This window comes from Carassius gibelio, chromosome A7 (assembly GCF_023724105.1).
Source record: "Carassius gibelio isolate Cgi1373 ecotype wild population from Czech Republic chromosome A7, carGib1.2-hapl.c, whole genome shotgun sequence".
Taxonomy (NCBI): Eukaryota; Metazoa; Chordata; class Actinopteri; order Cypriniformes; family Cyprinidae; genus Carassius; species Carassius gibelio.
In genome coordinates this window covers 37,850,553-37,868,375 of record NC_068377.1, presented here as the reverse complement: position 1 = coordinate 37,868,375, position 17,823 = coordinate 37,850,553, and the positions used below count along the sequence as shown (strand labels likewise).

At 37.6% G+C, this 17,823-nt stretch overlaps 1 protein-coding gene across 1 annotated transcript in view; it reads right to left on the bottom strand.

The window, feature by feature from the left end:
* Nucleotides 1-17,823, bottom strand: part of LOC128017541 (basement membrane-specific heparan sulfate proteoglycan core protein) — a 1,082,135-nt gene that overhangs the window by 352,452 nt on the left and 711,860 nt on the right. The gene's annotated exons all lie outside the window — the stretch shown is intronic.

Sequence of the window (17,823 nt, the reverse complement as noted above, 5' to 3'; positions counted from 1 at the left end):
TGCATAATCTGGTCTTATCATGTTATATTAAGTCTAATTAACTAATATATTGAACAAAATACTGTGCTGAATTTCATAAGCAGAAAGATAAAAAAAAAAATTAAAAATAAAACTTGATGTGTGACAGTGTGTTTATGAGGACAATGATATTTAACTCACCCTTCACTGAGAGAGAAACAGAGTTTGATTGTGATGAGTTTGGTCTTGTATCTCTCTGTCCTCTACACGTGTACTGACCCTCATCAGATGTAGTTACTGCTCTGATAGTGAGAGTGTCTGTGTTTACAGTGTAACGCTCAGAAGACTGTAACTTTACACTGTCTTTATACCACTCATAGCTCCACACAGGTGTCTGGTAATATCTCTGGTCTGTCAGGTCATTTCTCCGTCTCCAGACACTGTTAGACTCAATCACACACTTCAGTCTCACTCTCTCTCCAGTGAATACTGTATTGTCTGGAGTCACAGTCAGAGTAGATCTGGGTGAATCTGTGAAGAAAGACAAAAACATGAAGTGACTCAAACTGCTCTTTCACGGAAAAAATATTTTGTAAATGTATTATAAATTTACAAAATAATTATTTATGTCATATTTCATAACATTGGTTCTGTTTTATTTGTGTACTATCATTAGTTTTCTCATTTCAGTTTTTTGAGGAGGCTCTGGTTAAGTCTTGAAGGATCTCAGGAATCTCAATCCATCTTATTTTTCTTGTAAGAGCCATTTATGAGTTTAATGTTTCTGGTTTAGTGTGTCATTCATTTCTATTTTTGCTACTAAAGCTTGTTTTGCTGCTTGATATTATAAAATGGTGTCACCATATTATATTAAAGGTGCAATGTGTAATATTTACAAAGATCTATTGATATAAATACAATATGATATACATTAAAACATTTTCAGAAGTATATAAAGATCTTACTTAATAAACCGTTATGTTTTTTATTACTTTAGATTGATCAGTTTCTATCTACATACAGCACGCGTCCCGTTATATGTTTCTACAGGAGCCCGAAACACACAAACTACTCTACAGACTGTGTTTCATCACTTTGTTGTGTTGTGAATAAAACATTGACACAATGATGAACAAGTACATTCATATACACAATAACATTGATTTATTGAATAAATAAGTAAATATAATTCCTGAGTTGCCCTTTGTAAAGAGATCTCAGTGTCTCTGCTGTGTTTATGGAGGACATCTTTACCTGCTTCAGTCAGCGTAGTTTCTCTAAAGAGAGATGTGAGCGGAGGATTGAGCAACTTCAATAGATAGCGCATCCATTTATATATCTGTTATTATTTTCTTAGTTTTTTATTAATGTGTAATTATAATCATTAATCATGTAATTGTTAGATTTAATCAAATAATCATTTAATCATTTTTAATATTTAGTATTTGACCTATTTTTCTTGCTCTTGCGGTGCTTTCAGTTGTTGTTTAACATGATTGTTTGGATCAAGTAAGAGAATGTGTCCATTTGAAGGTTCTTAACATCACATGTTGATTTTCTTTAATACAGTTCTAGCTACACGGCTGAATGTGGTTTTGTGAACTGGTTTTGGGATCAGACAGGACAAAATGGATGTCTCAGGATTGGATAAAGTGACTGGATGGAGATCTGATCTAACAGTCACACGCTCAGACAAACATCTGAATGTAGAGTTAGATCAGGAATGGACTTGAACAAGATCCTCATACAGAGAGCAATAGAGACCACAACACAAATATTCATGATTCTGCTTAATACTGAATTATATTAGACCCTTATGATTTCACTCACTACATGCATTTAATGTTTTAATTACTAAATTGTAGGGCTGGGTAAAAAAAAATGATTTTTCGATTAATCGTTTTTTTAAATGTGGTCGATTCAAAATCAATTCTCAAAGGCCATGAATCGATTTTTTTTCCCATATTTATTACGTAAGATTAGTGTTAATCTAATTACAAATCTTCTCCACTAGATGTCACCCTCTTATGTGCCTTGTGCGATGTTACCAATGAACCTATCATTCATTCATTCAGTTTAAAGCAGTGGTTCGGTCACAAATTCAAATGCGGCTCACCATATGCTGAACACATTTTCTGCAATGTGCGTCATGTCATGCTCCCGTTCGCGTCTTACAGACTGCATCTTAAAGCCTCTTATACTTTCTGCTCTTATACTTTATGCAGGCATGATGTAAACATCGCCATCGGAGAGTTTGTACCGAGACTGAGCAGACAACCGCGCGGACCGGTGCGCGTGGTCAGTTGTCTTCAAAAGCACAATTGCACATGTTCAGGGAGTGTGAAGAAGCCCATTGCCAATCGGGCCGTGCTCGGGCTTGTACAGTAAATGAGCGGTCATGTAATGTTTCCATTAGCGCGAGAAAGATGCAAAAATGAATGCTGAGTAGTTGAAACGGAGGATTGCTTCTAACGATTACGTTTTGGTAGCACCAGCAACTAAAGCAAAGTCTGAGGTTTGGAAAAGTTTTGACCTTCTTTATAATGAGAATAATGAGTGAATAATGACGCACCATCAGTGAGCGCAGGAGCGCGCTGAAGCCATCTACAGTGGATTCAATCATTTTCCTCCACAAAAACACTTAGGCCTTACCTAATCTTGGTGAATAAATGTTTTTCAAATAATAACTAAATATTATTTGAGTCTTAAATGCATAATGTAGACAGAGTAGGGTATATAAGGTAATGTTGGCATTATTATTTTATTATTTCAGCTGCTATGGCGAAGCAAATCCGGCAGAGCATTTATCTTAATTAATTTCATTATTGCCAAATACCCATCTTAATTTATAATTTATCTTAATTAAAATTTTTAAGAAAGACTTGTTTTTATTGGTGCGTTGGCCTATTTATATGCTAAATGAGCCTATACCTAGGGCTATTTATAGAGTGCTGAGATGTTACAATGTTACAGAGGACTTATTTTATTTCTTTGTTCAAACTTCCAAGTGGCCTATTACGTTAGTCGTGTATAAATTATGTTAAACCATGTATAAATGACTCATTCCTGACAAAAGGTAAAAGAGCTGTGTGCTGCATACATTTGAATAATGTCGGGTTGTAAATGGGTTCGGGCTTTTAAAAAGCTGTCAATCAAAATGTACGTGTCGGGCTCGGGACATGTCGGGCTTAACTTTTAAGGCCCGATTACAGCTCTAATAGAAAATCGAATCGAAAATCGAAATTGAATCGAGAATCGAAATCGAATCGATTTGAGAGCTTGTGAATCAAAATCGAATCGATCTGGAACATCTGAATCGATACCCAGCCCTACTAAATTGTATGATGTAATGAATTTTTTTTAATTAATTACAATTAATACATGTTTGCTAACATGATTGATTTTATTATGATTAGCATGTTGCTAGCATGTTTCTAGCATGACTAACATGTGACTAGCATGTTGCTAGCATGATTTTAGCATGATTAGCATGTTGCTACCATGTTGCTAGCTTGTTTCTAGCATGACTAGCATGCGACTAGCATGTTGCTAGCATGATTTTAGCATGATTAACATGTGGCTAGCATGTTGTTAGCATGACTAGCATGTGACTAACATGTTGCTAGCATGATTTTAACATGATTATCATGTTGCTAGCATTTTTCTTGCATGATTAGCATGTTGCTAGCATGTTGCTATCATGATTAGCATTTTTTTAGCATGATTAGCATGTTGTTAGCATGTTTTTCTTATTATTAACATGCGACTAGCATGTTGTTAGCATGATTTTAGCATGATTTTCATGTTGCTAGCATGTTACTAGCATGTTTCTTGAATGATTACCATGTTGCTAGCATGTCGCTAGCATGTCTCTAGCATGATTAGCATTTTTAGCATGTCGCTAGCATGTTTCTAGCATGATTGCCATGCGACTAGCATGTTTGCTAGCATGATTGATTTTATTATGATTAGCATGTTGCTAGCATTTTTCTAACATGACTAGCATGTGACTAGCATGTTGCTAGCATGATTTTAGCATGATTAGCATGTTGCTACCATGTTGCTAGCTTGTGTCTAACATGACTAGCATGCGACTAGCATTTTGCTAGCATGATTTTAGCATGATTAACATGTTGCTAGCATGTTTCTAGCATGACTATCATGTTGCTAGCATATGCGACTAGCATTTTGCTAGCATGATTTTAGCATGATTATCATGTTGCTAGCATGTCTCTAGCATGATTAGCATGTTTTTAGCATGTCACTAGCATGTTTCTAGCATGGTTATCATGCGACTAGCATGTTGCTAGCATTATTTTAGCATGATTAGCATTTTGTTAGCATGTTTCTAGCATGACTAGCATGCGACTAGCATGTTGCTAGCATGATTTTAGCATGATTAGCATGTTGTTAGTATAGATTTGAATGACTTTAAATTGATTAGCATCAAAGCTTGATTGAGCCTAATTGGATTTGGAGCTTGGGTCATCTGAACATCCTGTCAATGAAAATCTATGGGATTTTTATGATTTTTAATCTTAATTTTTATGAAAATCATAAGTCCAATCAGTTAGAAAAGATATAGCACACCCGGCGGGTATAGGCTGAAGAGCTGGGCTGAGTTTGGAGTCTGTAGAGTTGCAAAATTTTGGGTCAGAAGAATAATAATAAGAAGAAGAATATTGGGGGGGGGGGTGAAATGCTCGTTTTCACTCAATATCCTGTTAATCTTGAGTACATATAGAGTAGTACTGCATCCTTCATAAATCCAAAAAGTCTTTAGTTTTATTATATTCATAAGGGAAAGATAGTCTGTACCGATTTTTCCCGGAAAAACACGCCCGGCTGGAGGCGAGACGTGTGGGCGGAGCTAAAGAATCACGAGCGCGAATAGGCTTTTGCGTTGAGAGCATGTGGAAGCTGTGACATTACCGTGAAAGAAAACCCATCATCCAAAACAAACCATGGCTTACAGTCAGATTCAGCTCAGATCCAGAGGCTGAAACTGAACGAAAGCAGCAGCAGCAATGACTCGCTCCGAGCGGGGCTCGAACCCGGGTCTCTGGCATGGGAGGGGACGCACTAACAAGGAGGCAGAGATATTTGAAACAGTTTTACTCACCGCCTGCGGTTCCAACACACGATCGTGACCCTTTTTCCTTGGGATTGCATCATCCTTAAGAAATAAACGATACGCAAATCCGTCGTCAAACTGGGCCTTGTGAACAAGCATCTTCGAAATGCAGGGAACAAACAAAAACACTTGCACAACTCCGTTGATGCTCTGTAAAAATAAACTCCATCCACTGGTCCCTTAAAGCTGTTTTTTTTGGGTAATCTGTGCAGGGTTGTCTTGCCCTGGCAACCAAAAACACACTTCTTGTGTGACTTTTCGCGACGCTCTCGCTCTGATCAGTGAAATGTCTGTGCTGCTCAGCCTCGCTATACGGGAGCGCGCGCTCTTCCGGCAGAAGTGCCTTAGGACCCATATAAGGAAATTCCGCTCCATCTAACGTCACACAGAGCCATACTCGAAAAAAAACTTTCCGAAACTTGTGACAAACCGGAAGGAGTATTTGGGGAACAAAAATACTCCTTCAAACGTACAACTTAATTTTTGAAACTTTGTCCATGTTTAGTATGGGAATCCAACTCTTTAACAGTGTAAAAAACTCAGTATGCATGAAATAGCATTTCACCCCCCCCCCCCCCCCCCCTTTAACTTTAAATGCAGTTTCATAACAAGGTTCGGGAGGAGCACGTCAGATACTTAGCCTAATTAACACAGGTGGAGCCACTTAATATAATCAACCTTAGGGTATAAATACAGCTGAATTAGCCTACCTGTCTCCATTGATGGTTTGACAGCATCCCGGTTCGCTCTGTCTGCCATCTTATCACAGACCCAATTTTTCTTCCACCAAGGAGATCCATACCGGGGATTTTTCAGATCTGCTACTTTTGCTGATACCCATGATCATTAAACACGGCCGCTGAGCACCATCAAACGTCGTCGCGACAGCTGCTCTTCTCGCCAAGCCACACGTCTTGGCCAATAGACCATGCAAAACCCGAGCTCGCCTCGCTTGACACCACGATTGATCCGATCAAGACCGGGCTCTCCTCGAGTGCTGGAATCACACTTCAGTTCTCACCCACCGCGGCTCAGCCTTTCGCCGCAGCTTTTCTGACCGAGATGCAGTTTGAGGCTGCCTCCTCTAGCGGCGCAGACCGCGCGTCATAATCAATACATTTTCAGGTGAAACGCTAAATACAGGTTTGCGGCTAGAAAGTAGTGCGGCAGCTGCGTGGAGTTCCGATCACATACGTATACGGAAATTTCAGATCCGATTTGAGCCTCGAATGCGTTCAAATATTTGAAGTCCTGCGACTAAGTACAACTTCTAATATAATATTTCAACCTTTATTCATTTTCAACCAGTGTGGTTGAAGTTTTTACAGTATAAAATTATAAAGAGGCAAATAAAATGATTTTACTATGGTAAATATGAGTTTATGATTAAACCACAGTAGCCATAAATTTACAGTAGTCTGAGACGTCATGAAATGTTCTTTAGCATCACAAACCATAAAACGTAGTAAGGGTTCTGCTATGGTTTGGCTTGGTTTCCAGAGATCTGGAGCTGATTCGGGGTAGCTCGGTGGTTTGTGACTGTTGTCTCGTGGCACGCCGTCTTTTAAGGGGCCGTTCACATATCACGTCATTTCCAATGTAGATGCACGATAAGCGCGCTTATAATGGAAGCGGCGCGATGCACGTCGCGACGCACTCTTTTTATCCAGGCGCATCCGAACCGCATCGAGTTAAAAACATATCAACTTTTCAGATTGCCGCAAACGCAAGAATATCAGACCTGAACCAGGAAGTTGGTCACCGGATCACACGGTAACCAGTTAAACCGTAACCGGAGAGCGCCAAGATGTTTTCCTCTGAGGTGCTCGCGCATCGCAGTTGTGCTGCTGTGATACACCATATCGGTTTTGCAAAGGGAACAAGGGCCATTTTATTTTTCCTCTTTTTAAAGTATTCCCATACTTTTGATAACAGTGGTCTCTGTTTTTGTGAAAGAATGCAACTTTCTCCCAGTATGCGTTACGCGAGATGTAAACAAACAGTGTGACGCGTCGACGCATTTCACGCACGTCTACGTATTTTTGTAGTTGACGTAATCGATGACGTCGATGCGTTGTTGCAGCACTGCGAGGTCAGAATTACCAATATTTTGTTAACTTTAACATTATTCTTCAAACGCAATTTATGTAAAATGGTGGTTTATAAAAATTATGGGAGAAATAATTATTAGACCATTATTTATTTGATTATCCCCATAAAACCTACGGTCTTATTTGGGGGTCATCTGATTCGTGACGATGTATTCATACATTATATTCATTAAAACTATAAATTTTACCATGGTGAACATGGTGACAGCCTAGAAGGAGAAATATGACAATCGTGTCCAAATGTCGTGTGCCATGGAATGTGGCTTAAAGTTTGTTAAATGAGGTTATGACATAGTTCTGTTGGATGACGATGCCAATTTTTACCACGAAGCCAAGGCTTTTCCCCATAGTCGTTATCCACACTGAAATGTCCAAAGATATTATCTGCCTTACCGTGCATGTTTAAACCTCACACAGACATAAGTTTCATGCAATTATTCTGGCAGGATCAATTTATTGCTTAGAATTTATCTAATACACCACTACCCTCGTTTTGCCGCAGGACAGCAAGTGTGAGTAAAAATTCTGTTGTCTTTCTAGGTCTATGATATGAAAAGCATGCAAGTAAATATCTTTAGAAACTGCTTGGAAGGAAATAGCACATAACCGCAATTAACGTTATTGCCATAATCATGTATATTGGTATGTTTTACAAGACTACATGATGTTCATTGTTTTCAGAAGCCTCTGTTTCCAAAGTCTATACTACAATGTGAAACCAGTGTTCCAAATTTATACGTTTTGAAGGCTGCTTAAAAAGGCTGGAAGGCCAAAACAAGAGGAATGATGCTTTTCCAACAGGAACGTACTAATGTGGACAAAGGCTTAAGGAATTGTCAAATTAGGCAACCAATCGCTAAGCTGGCAACACAGTAGACTACGCATTAATTTTTTAGGTTGCCCCATCAAATGTTACTAACCTGTCTACTCTTCCCACAGCCAAGGAGGGGGAAGATGGGCCTAGTGGTTAGAGAGTTTGACCCCTTACCCTAGGGTCATGGGTTTGAATCTCGGGCTGGCAATACCATGACCGTGGTGTCCTTGAGCAAGGCACCGAACCCCCAACTGCTCCCCGGGCGCTGCAGCATAAATGGTTGCCCACTGCTCCGGGGGTGTGTTCATGGCGTGTGTGTTCACTGCTGTATGTGTGCACTTGGATGGGTTAGCAAGCTCTGCAGGCGGCCAAAGCAGCTATCTCTCCTCTTCTTCTCATGCTCCCCTTTACTTATCTGTTTTCCGTATCTCCTCACTGCCGCAGCAGTGTCTGCTCCCGCAGGAGCCTTTTCTGTACCTGCCTCATCAGTGTCTGCTCCCGCAGGAGCCTTTTCTGTATCTCCCCACTGCCGCAGCAGTGTCTGCTCCCGCAGGAGCCTTTTCTGTATCTCCTCAAAAAAAAAAAAAAAAAAAAAAAAAAAATTCCTTTTTCATCATTCAATGGGTCGTTGGTTCTCTTCTGGCAAAAGTCGACATCACCTCCGCTTCCAAGTTATGCCTATCCATCCTAGGTGGTGGTGATAGTATTACGTATTGATTATAGTCAAGACGATATTAGACTCATTCTCCTATTATTGTATTTTATTATCATTATTAGGCGACACTATAATTCAGCTACCAAACTGCTCCGTTATTTCATTTCACGCTTACCCTTGCTTGCAAGGATGATTCGAGCCTGTAGGTGATGAAGAAGTCTCAATCCACAAACAGACGTACATCGTCTGCAGATACAAGGTATTTAATTGCACTGTAACAAGTAAACTGGTATGTGCAATATTTTAACAAGCCTCACTAACTAAGTTTAATGCCTCAGTTATGTTAGAATGTATATCATTCAAATTTCAGGCAAATTTTTCACAAGACAAGCGAGATGACCGTAGTACCCGATTACATGAAGTACTGTTTTAAATATAATAATTTCATATTTAACATCAGTTTATCAGTGCATCTGACAGTATATTCTTTTAGACTATCGGTGATTCCATAGGCTCTCTTTCTTTCACCCGCATGGTTTAAAACAGCAAAAAGTCATGCCATGACAAGAACAGAGTCTCTCTCTTCCTCCACCCAAGCACGATTACATACGTATACGTATCGTCGATCTCACGCACTGACAAGATGACGATTGACAATGGCCATATCGCTGATTAATGGCACTCATCTGAGGTACACTGGCACAGGAAATTCTATTTATTTTTTGTACACTTAATTTTTCAAATACAATGACTGCACCAAGATTTTCTGACTTTATATCGGAAGCAGCTCATTGGATTCGTTAAACAATTATCCAGTAATCCTCATAGCATCTACCCTTTAGACAACCAAATTGTTCTTAGTATTGAACCCCTGTCAGGCACTGCAAGATCAGCAGCCCAAGAAGGCCTCTCCAAACAGCAGATACAAACTCTAGGGAGATGGTCTTCAGAAGCTTACCAAAGTTATATCAGAACTAATCAGTTTCATATTAAAGAAGCCCACCAAACCCTTATCGGTCACAAAAAAAAAAAAAAAAAAAAAAAAAAAAAAAAAAAAAACCCTCCTTCACTGTCTGGCCATATACTGGCCATTCAACTTTACCTTTCCGTCTTACGTTCGGGGAGGCTTTCCCGTCTGATGCCGCGAGTAATTACCTCCCATCAGACGTCGGTGAGAGCCTCCCGCCTAGACCACATTACTTTTCCTTTCTAAGGTCGGCGAGACTTACCCATTCGACACCGTGAGTATTGAGCTCCCGTCAGATGGTTGCGAAGTCTCCCGGCCAGACAACTTTTTTCATCCTTTGGTCTAAAAGGCTTACCCATCTGACGCCGTCAGTATTAAGCTCCCTCGGGATGCTGGCGCGAACCTCCAGGCCACACACCCTTACCTTTTCCTCCTACAGTCAGCGAGGCTTATCCGTTCGATGCCTTGAGTATTGAGCTCCCATCGGACGCCGGCAAGAGCCTCCTGGCAACACAACTGTACCTTTCCGTCTTACGTCCGGAGAGGCTTATCCGTTCGATGCCTTGAGTATTGAGCTCCCATCGGACGTCGGCGAGAGCCTCCCAGCTAGACAACCTTACCTTTTCCTTTCTACAGTTGGCGAGACTTATCCGTTAGGTGCCTTGAGTATTGAGCTCCCATCGGACGTCGGCGAGAGTCTCCCAGCCACTTAAACTTTACTTTCTCATGCTACGGTCAGGGAGGCTTACCCGTTCGATGCCTTGAGTATTGAGCTCCCATCAGACGTTGGCGAGAGTCTCACGGTCACCTAAACTTTCGTTCCTGTTTGACGGGTGGCGGTGCTCGCATACGACGACAAGAGTCTCCACTTCCCGCCAAACTCTGTACAAATCTTTTCCCCCCCATCTGGTGAGGCTTACCCGTTCGATGTTCTGAGTCCTGATCTCCCATCAGATGCTGCGAGAGCCCGCGCAGTTGGGTTTTCCTTTTCCCACTCCCCGGCTGGCGAGGCTTACCCGTCTGACGCCGTTGAGTATTGTGCTCGTGTCAGATGTAGGCGAGAGTGCTCCCGGTTGGGTTTTCTTTTCTTACTATGGTAAATCGTGGTAAATAATGGTAAACTATGGTAAATCATGCTAGAATCAGTAAATCATACTTGAACATGGTAAATCGTGGTATACTATAGTAAATAATGGTAAACTATGGTAAATCGTGGTAAACTATGGTAAATCATGCTAGAATCAGTAAATCATACATGAACATGGTAAATCGTGATATACTATAGTAAATCATGGTAAACTATGGTAAATCGTGGTAAATAATGGTAAACTATGGTAAATCATGGTAAACTATGGTAAATCATGCTAGAATCAGTAAATCATACTTGAACATGGTAAATCGTGGTATACTATAGTAAATTGTGGTAAACTATGGTAAATCGTGGTAAACTATGGTAAACTATGGTAAATCATGCTAGAATCAGTCAATCATACTTGAACGTGGTAAATCGTGGTATACTATACTAAATCATGGTAAACTATGGTAAATCGTGGTAAATCATGGTAAACTATGGTAAATCATGGTAAATTATGTTAAACTATGGTAAATCATGCTATAATCAGTAAATCATACTTGAACATGGTAAATCATGGTATACTATAGTAAATCGTGGTAAATTGTGGTAAACTATGGTTAATCATGGTAAATAATGGTAAATAATGGTAAACTATGGTAAATCATGGTAAACTATGGTAAAACATGCTAGAATCAATAAATCACACTTGAACATGTTAAATTGTGGTATACTATAGTAAATCATGGTAAACTATGGTAAATCGTGTTAAATAATGGTCAACTATGGTAAATCATGGTAAACTATGGTAAAACATGGTAGAATCAATAAATCACACTTGAACATGGTAAATCATGGTATACTATAGTTAACTATGGTAAACAATGGTAAATCATGGTAAACTATGCTAAATCATGCTAGAATCAGTAAATCATACTTGAACATGGTAAATCGTGGTATACTATAGTAAATCATGGTAAACTATGGTAAATCGTGGTAAATCATGGTAAACTATGGTAAATCATGGCAAACTATGCTAAATCATGCTAGAATCAGTAAATCATACTTGAACATGGTAAATCATGGTATACTATAGTAAATTGTGGTAAATCATGGTAAACTATGGTTAATCATGGTAAACTATGGTAAAACATGCTAGAATCAATAAATCACACTTGAACATAGTTTACCATGATTTACCATGATTTACCATGCTAAATCATGCTAGAATCTTTAAATCATACTTGAACATGGTAAATCGTGGTATACTATAGTAAATCATGGTAAACTATGGTAAATCGTGGTAAATCATGGTAAACTATGGTAAATCATGGTAAATTATGGTAAACTATGGTAAATCATGCTAGAATCAGTAAATTATACTTGAACATGGCAAATCGTGGTATACTATAGTAAATCTTGGTAAACTATAGTAAATCGTGGTAAATCATGGTAAACTATGGTAAATCATGCTAGAATCAATAAATCATATTTGAACATGGTAAATTGTGGTATACTATAGTAAATCATGGTAAACTATGGTAAATTGTGGTAAATCATGGTAAACAATGCTAAATCATGCTAGAATCAGTAAATCATACTTGAACATGGTAAATCATGGTATACTATAGTAAATCATGGTAAACTATGGTAAATCTATCTATTTATATGTATATTTATCTATCTGTCCTAATAATATGCTAATCATGCTAATATCATGCTAGCAAAAAGCTAGTCGCATGCTAGTAATGCTAGTCACAAGCTAGTCATGCTAGAAACATGCTAGCAACATGCTAATCATGCTAGAAACATGCTAGAAACATGATAGTCGAATGCTAGTCATGCTAGAAACATGCTATCAAAATGCTAATCATGCTAGCAACATGGTAGCAACATGCTAATCATACTAAAATCATGTTAGCAACATGCTAGTCGCATGCTAGTCATGCTAGAAACATGCTATCAACATGTTAATCATGCTAGAGACACGCTAGTGACATGCTAGCAACATGCTAATCATGATAAAATCATGCTAGAAACATACTAGTCACATGCTAGTCATGATAGAAACATGTTAACAACATGCTAGTGGCATGCTAGTAATGCTAGAAACATGCTAGCAACATGCTAGACGCATGCTAATCATGCTAGAAACATGTTAACAACATGCTAGTCGCATGCTAATAATGCTAGAAACATCCTAGCAATATGCTAATCATGTTAGCAAAATACTAGTTGCATGCTAGTCATGCTTAAAACATGCTAATCATGCTAGAAACATGCTAGTGACATGCTAGTCACATGTTAATCATGCTAGCAACATGGTAACAACTTGCCAGTCGCATGCTAATCATGCTAGAAACATGCTAGGAACATGGTAACAACATGCTAGCAACATGCTAATCATTCTAGAGACATGCTAACAACATGCTAATCATGCTAGAAACATGTTACCAACGTGCTAGTCAAATGTTAATCATGTTAGAAATATACTAGCAACATGTTAATCATGATAACAATATGCTAGCAACATGCTATTAAAATGCTAATCATGTTAGAAACATGCTAGCAACATGCTAGTTGCATGCTAGTCATGGTAGAAACATGCTAGCAACATGCTAGTCATGCTAACCACATGCTAGTAACTTGCTATTCATACTATAAACATGCAAGCAACATGCTAGCAGCATGTTAGCAGCATGTTAATCATGCTATAAACATGCTATAAACATGGTAGCGACATGTTAGTCATGCTAAAAACATGCTATTCGCATGCTAATCATGATTGAAAAATGCTAACAACATGATAGTTGCATGCTAGTCATGCTAGAAACTTGATAGCAACATCCTAATCATGCTAGAAACATGCTAGTCGCATGCTAATCATGCTAGAAACATGCTAGCAACATGCTAATAATGCTAAAATAATGATAGCAACATGTTAGTCGCATGTTAATCATGCTAGAGACATGCTAGCGACATGTTAACAAAATGTTAATCATGCTCAAATCATTCTAGTCATGCTAGAAATGCTAGCAACATGCTAATAATGCTAGAAACATGGTAGTTGCATGCTAGTCATGCTAGAAAAATGTTAATAATGCTATAAACATGTTAGCGACATGGTAGCAACATGCTAATCATGCTAGCAACATGCTAGTTGCATGCTAATAATGCTAGCAACATGCTAGTCGCATGCTAATCATGCTAGAAACATGTTAACAACATGCTAGCAACATGTTAATCAGGCTAGAAACATTCTAGCAACATGCAAGTAACATGCTAATCATGCTAGAAACATGCTAGCAACGTGCTAGTCACATGCTAATCATGCTAGAAACATGCTAGCATCATGATATTCATGCTAAATCATGCTAACATGTTATTCACGATAAAATCATGTTAGCAACATGCTAGTCGAATGCTAGTCATGCTAGAAACATGTTAATCATGCTAGAAACATGCTAGCGACATGCTAGTTGCATGGTAATCATGCTATCAACATGCTAGTCGCATGCTAATCATGCTAGAAACATGTTAACAAAATGCTAGCAATATGTTAATAATGCTAGAAACATGCTAGCAACATGCTAAAAACATGTTAATCATGCTAAAAACATGGTAGCAACATGCTAATCATGATAGAAACATGCTAGCAACATGGTAGTTGCATGCTAATCATGATAGAAACATGGTAGCAACATGCTAATCATGCCAGAAACATGCTAGTCGCATGCTAGTTGAATGCTAGTCATGCTAGAAACATGCTAGTTGCATGCTAGTCATGCTAGAAACATGCTAGCAACATGCTAATCGCATGCTAATCATGCTAGAAACATGTTAACAACATGCTAGCAACGTGTTAATCATGTTAGAAACATCCTAGCAACATTCTAATCATGTTATCAACATGCTAGTCGCATGCTAGTCATGCTAGAAACATGCTAATCATGCTAGAAACATGCTAGCAACATGCCAGTTGAATTCTAAAAATGCTAACAACATGATAGCAACATGCTAATCATGCTAGAAACATGCTAGCGACATGCTAGCAACATGTTAATCATGTTATAAACATGCTAGAAACATGGTAGCGACATGCTAGTCATGCTAAAAACATGCTATTCGCATGTTAATCATGCTAGAAAAATGCTAGCAACATGTTAGTCATGCTAAAAACATGGTAGTGACATGCTAGTCATGTTCACAACATGCTAGTAACTTGCTAATCATGCTAGAAACATGTTAGTCGCATGCATTCTTTCTGTCAAACTAATCTATCTCATTCTTTTGAACTAATCTATATCATTCTTTCTAACAAATCTATCTGTCGTTCTTTCTAACTAATATATCTTTCTTTCTTTCATCTAATCTATCAATCTAACTTTAAACTATAAACTTTTAACTTTAAACTTTTTCAAACTTTCTGGTCAGGCTTTCTCAAGCCAACTTAAAGTTTGTCTCAACAAACTTTTTTTTCTAGTTATTGTTGTATTGTGATATATTGTGACACAATATTTTTGTACTTCTAGAAGTCTCTTTGTAATGAAGCGGCTGATGAAAGCTGTTCTGTGTTTTAAAGATGAATTATTATCTATTCTTTGGTTGCTTATATTTTTTTTCTTTAATATGTTTCTGTTGCCTTTATATATCTTTGTGAGGATAAATCCAGAGAATACAATATAATGCACCGTAAAAGTCATAAGTCTGGAGAAATGAATACATTTGAGCATCATTAAACTTTCTGTGAATGAATCTCAATCTCACTTCAGCTGCTTCAGTTTCTTTCTGCAGTGGAAACATCAGTTTAGTTGATATTGATTTAATTTGATTGGAAACAGCCCTATACCCTCTTCTCAAATTCTTACATTTTATTAATAATTAAGCTAATGTGCTATGAAAGATGATGCATACATTAAATAAGGTTAGGGAAAAAAAAGCCCTTTATTTAGGCAAAATTACCTAGAAATTAATTAAAAGTAGATTTTACTTTGCATTAGTGAACTTGAATCACATAGCATGTAATGTCCCAATATAAACTGAGGCCAGTGAAAAGCTGAGTTAGTAATTGTATAAAAGCTCTAGTCACAGAGTCTCTGAGCAGAAACATGAATGTCCAGCTCTGTGTGTAATCATAGAGACAGAGACTACAGTAAAAGTAAAGAGAGAGACTGTCTCTCCTCTGAACACACACTGATCTGATCTGATCTCACCTTCACTACAGCTTCTGATCTCCATCTATTAATACACTTATGAGCAAATATTGATAGAAACAGCATCACAGTATCATGATCACTGTTATGAAAATATTGCACTAAATTAAATATCTGGTTTGCTTGTAGTTGGTGTTGATTATTAAAAGTGTTTCCAATTATTGGTAAAAACTAAATGAAAAACTGATTGGTATATTCAGTTTAAATTTATGTTCTTTAAAATCACATTTTACACATTTTCATAATGTACAACATTTACATGATTTAAGAATTTCATAAACTTTCAATGGTGTCCAATATGTTATGAGGACAATGATATTAAACTCACCCGTCACTGAGAGATAAACAGAGCTTGATTGTGATGAGACTGATCCTCCATCTCTCTGTCCTCTACACCAGTAATGACCCTCATCAGATGATTCAGATCGGTCAATAGTGAGTGTGTCTGTGTTTACAGTGTAACGCTCAGACGACTGTAACTTTACACTGTCTTTATTCCACTCATATCTCCAGTCACTTTGATCAGACTCAATCTCACACGTCAGTCTCACTCTCTCTCCAGTGAATACTGTATTGTCTGGAGTCACAGTCAGAGTAGAATCGGGTGAATCTGTGAACAGAAGAAAATAAACTCTGAATATCTGACTTCATGCAGTTGATAGTGATGCAAATGTGAATAAAATTGACTATGTTATTATAAAAGTTGTAATAAAATGTTTGTATTCACTTGTTTTGTCAATTCAGCTGTATTTTGAAATGAGAAAGTTATTAAAACATTATTGAACAGTTCTTATTCTGGTCTTTAGGTGGCAGTCAGAGGTTTCAATAAAGCATTTATTTCAGTTTAGTTCGTTTATCTGTCCCCACCATCTCTTCTCTTTTGTAATATCAATCACTTTATCAATGATTTTACTCTACTATTGGTTTACAAAGTTTACATGAATTATATATATATATATATATATATATATATATATATATATATATATATATATATATATATATATATATATATATATATATATGTAAATTCTAGCTTTTAGTCACAGATAACATGGTCAGTGCTCAGTTTGTTTTGGTTTAGTGGGAGATTGCTGTCCTTAAAGAATAACCTGAAATCACATCTACATCCTCCAGATGTCTGCAGTGATCACTCAGTGTCTCTTCAGATTGATGTGGAGACATTCAAACATCATCATTATAACAAAACAAATAACCTTTTTCTAAGTTTATCTTGTTTTGTGCTAAAGTACCATTTTTTGCAGTTATGTTACAATATTCTGACAATTATGTAACAGAGGAATTATTATTATTATTATTATTATTAGTATTCTTACATGTTTATGTAATAATATTCATGTCATTATACAGATGTTTGTCCTCATGAGAGATCAGCAGTTACACATTGAGGATATTTTAAATAACCTGAACATCACAAAAGAGTTAATGACACACTGTCATGTTTGCAATAGACTACAATAAGCTTCTTATTTATTTATTTGTTTTTATTTAACTTGCATAAACTGCAGAAACAGCAGTGTTTTAGCAGCATGAGGAGCTACACATATAAATGATGCTCAGTGAAGATGAACAACAGCTAAATATGGACATGAATTATCAGCAAAGAGACAAATGTGTGATCCTCATGTGATCCATGTAGACAAATAAACTACTACAACACTATTCATATTTAATAAATCAAATGTAAATCAGTAGAGCACAATACCTCGAGTGAGTCCAGAGTGGATGAAGGACATCAGCACTAAACACAGAAGAAACAGATATGAATCATTTCCATGGGTTCAACACAATGCAGATCACAGAAACATGTCTAGAGTTTCAGCTGAAAGTGTTTCTCTGTTTTGATGCTCCATGAGAACCGATGGAGGATATTCTCCA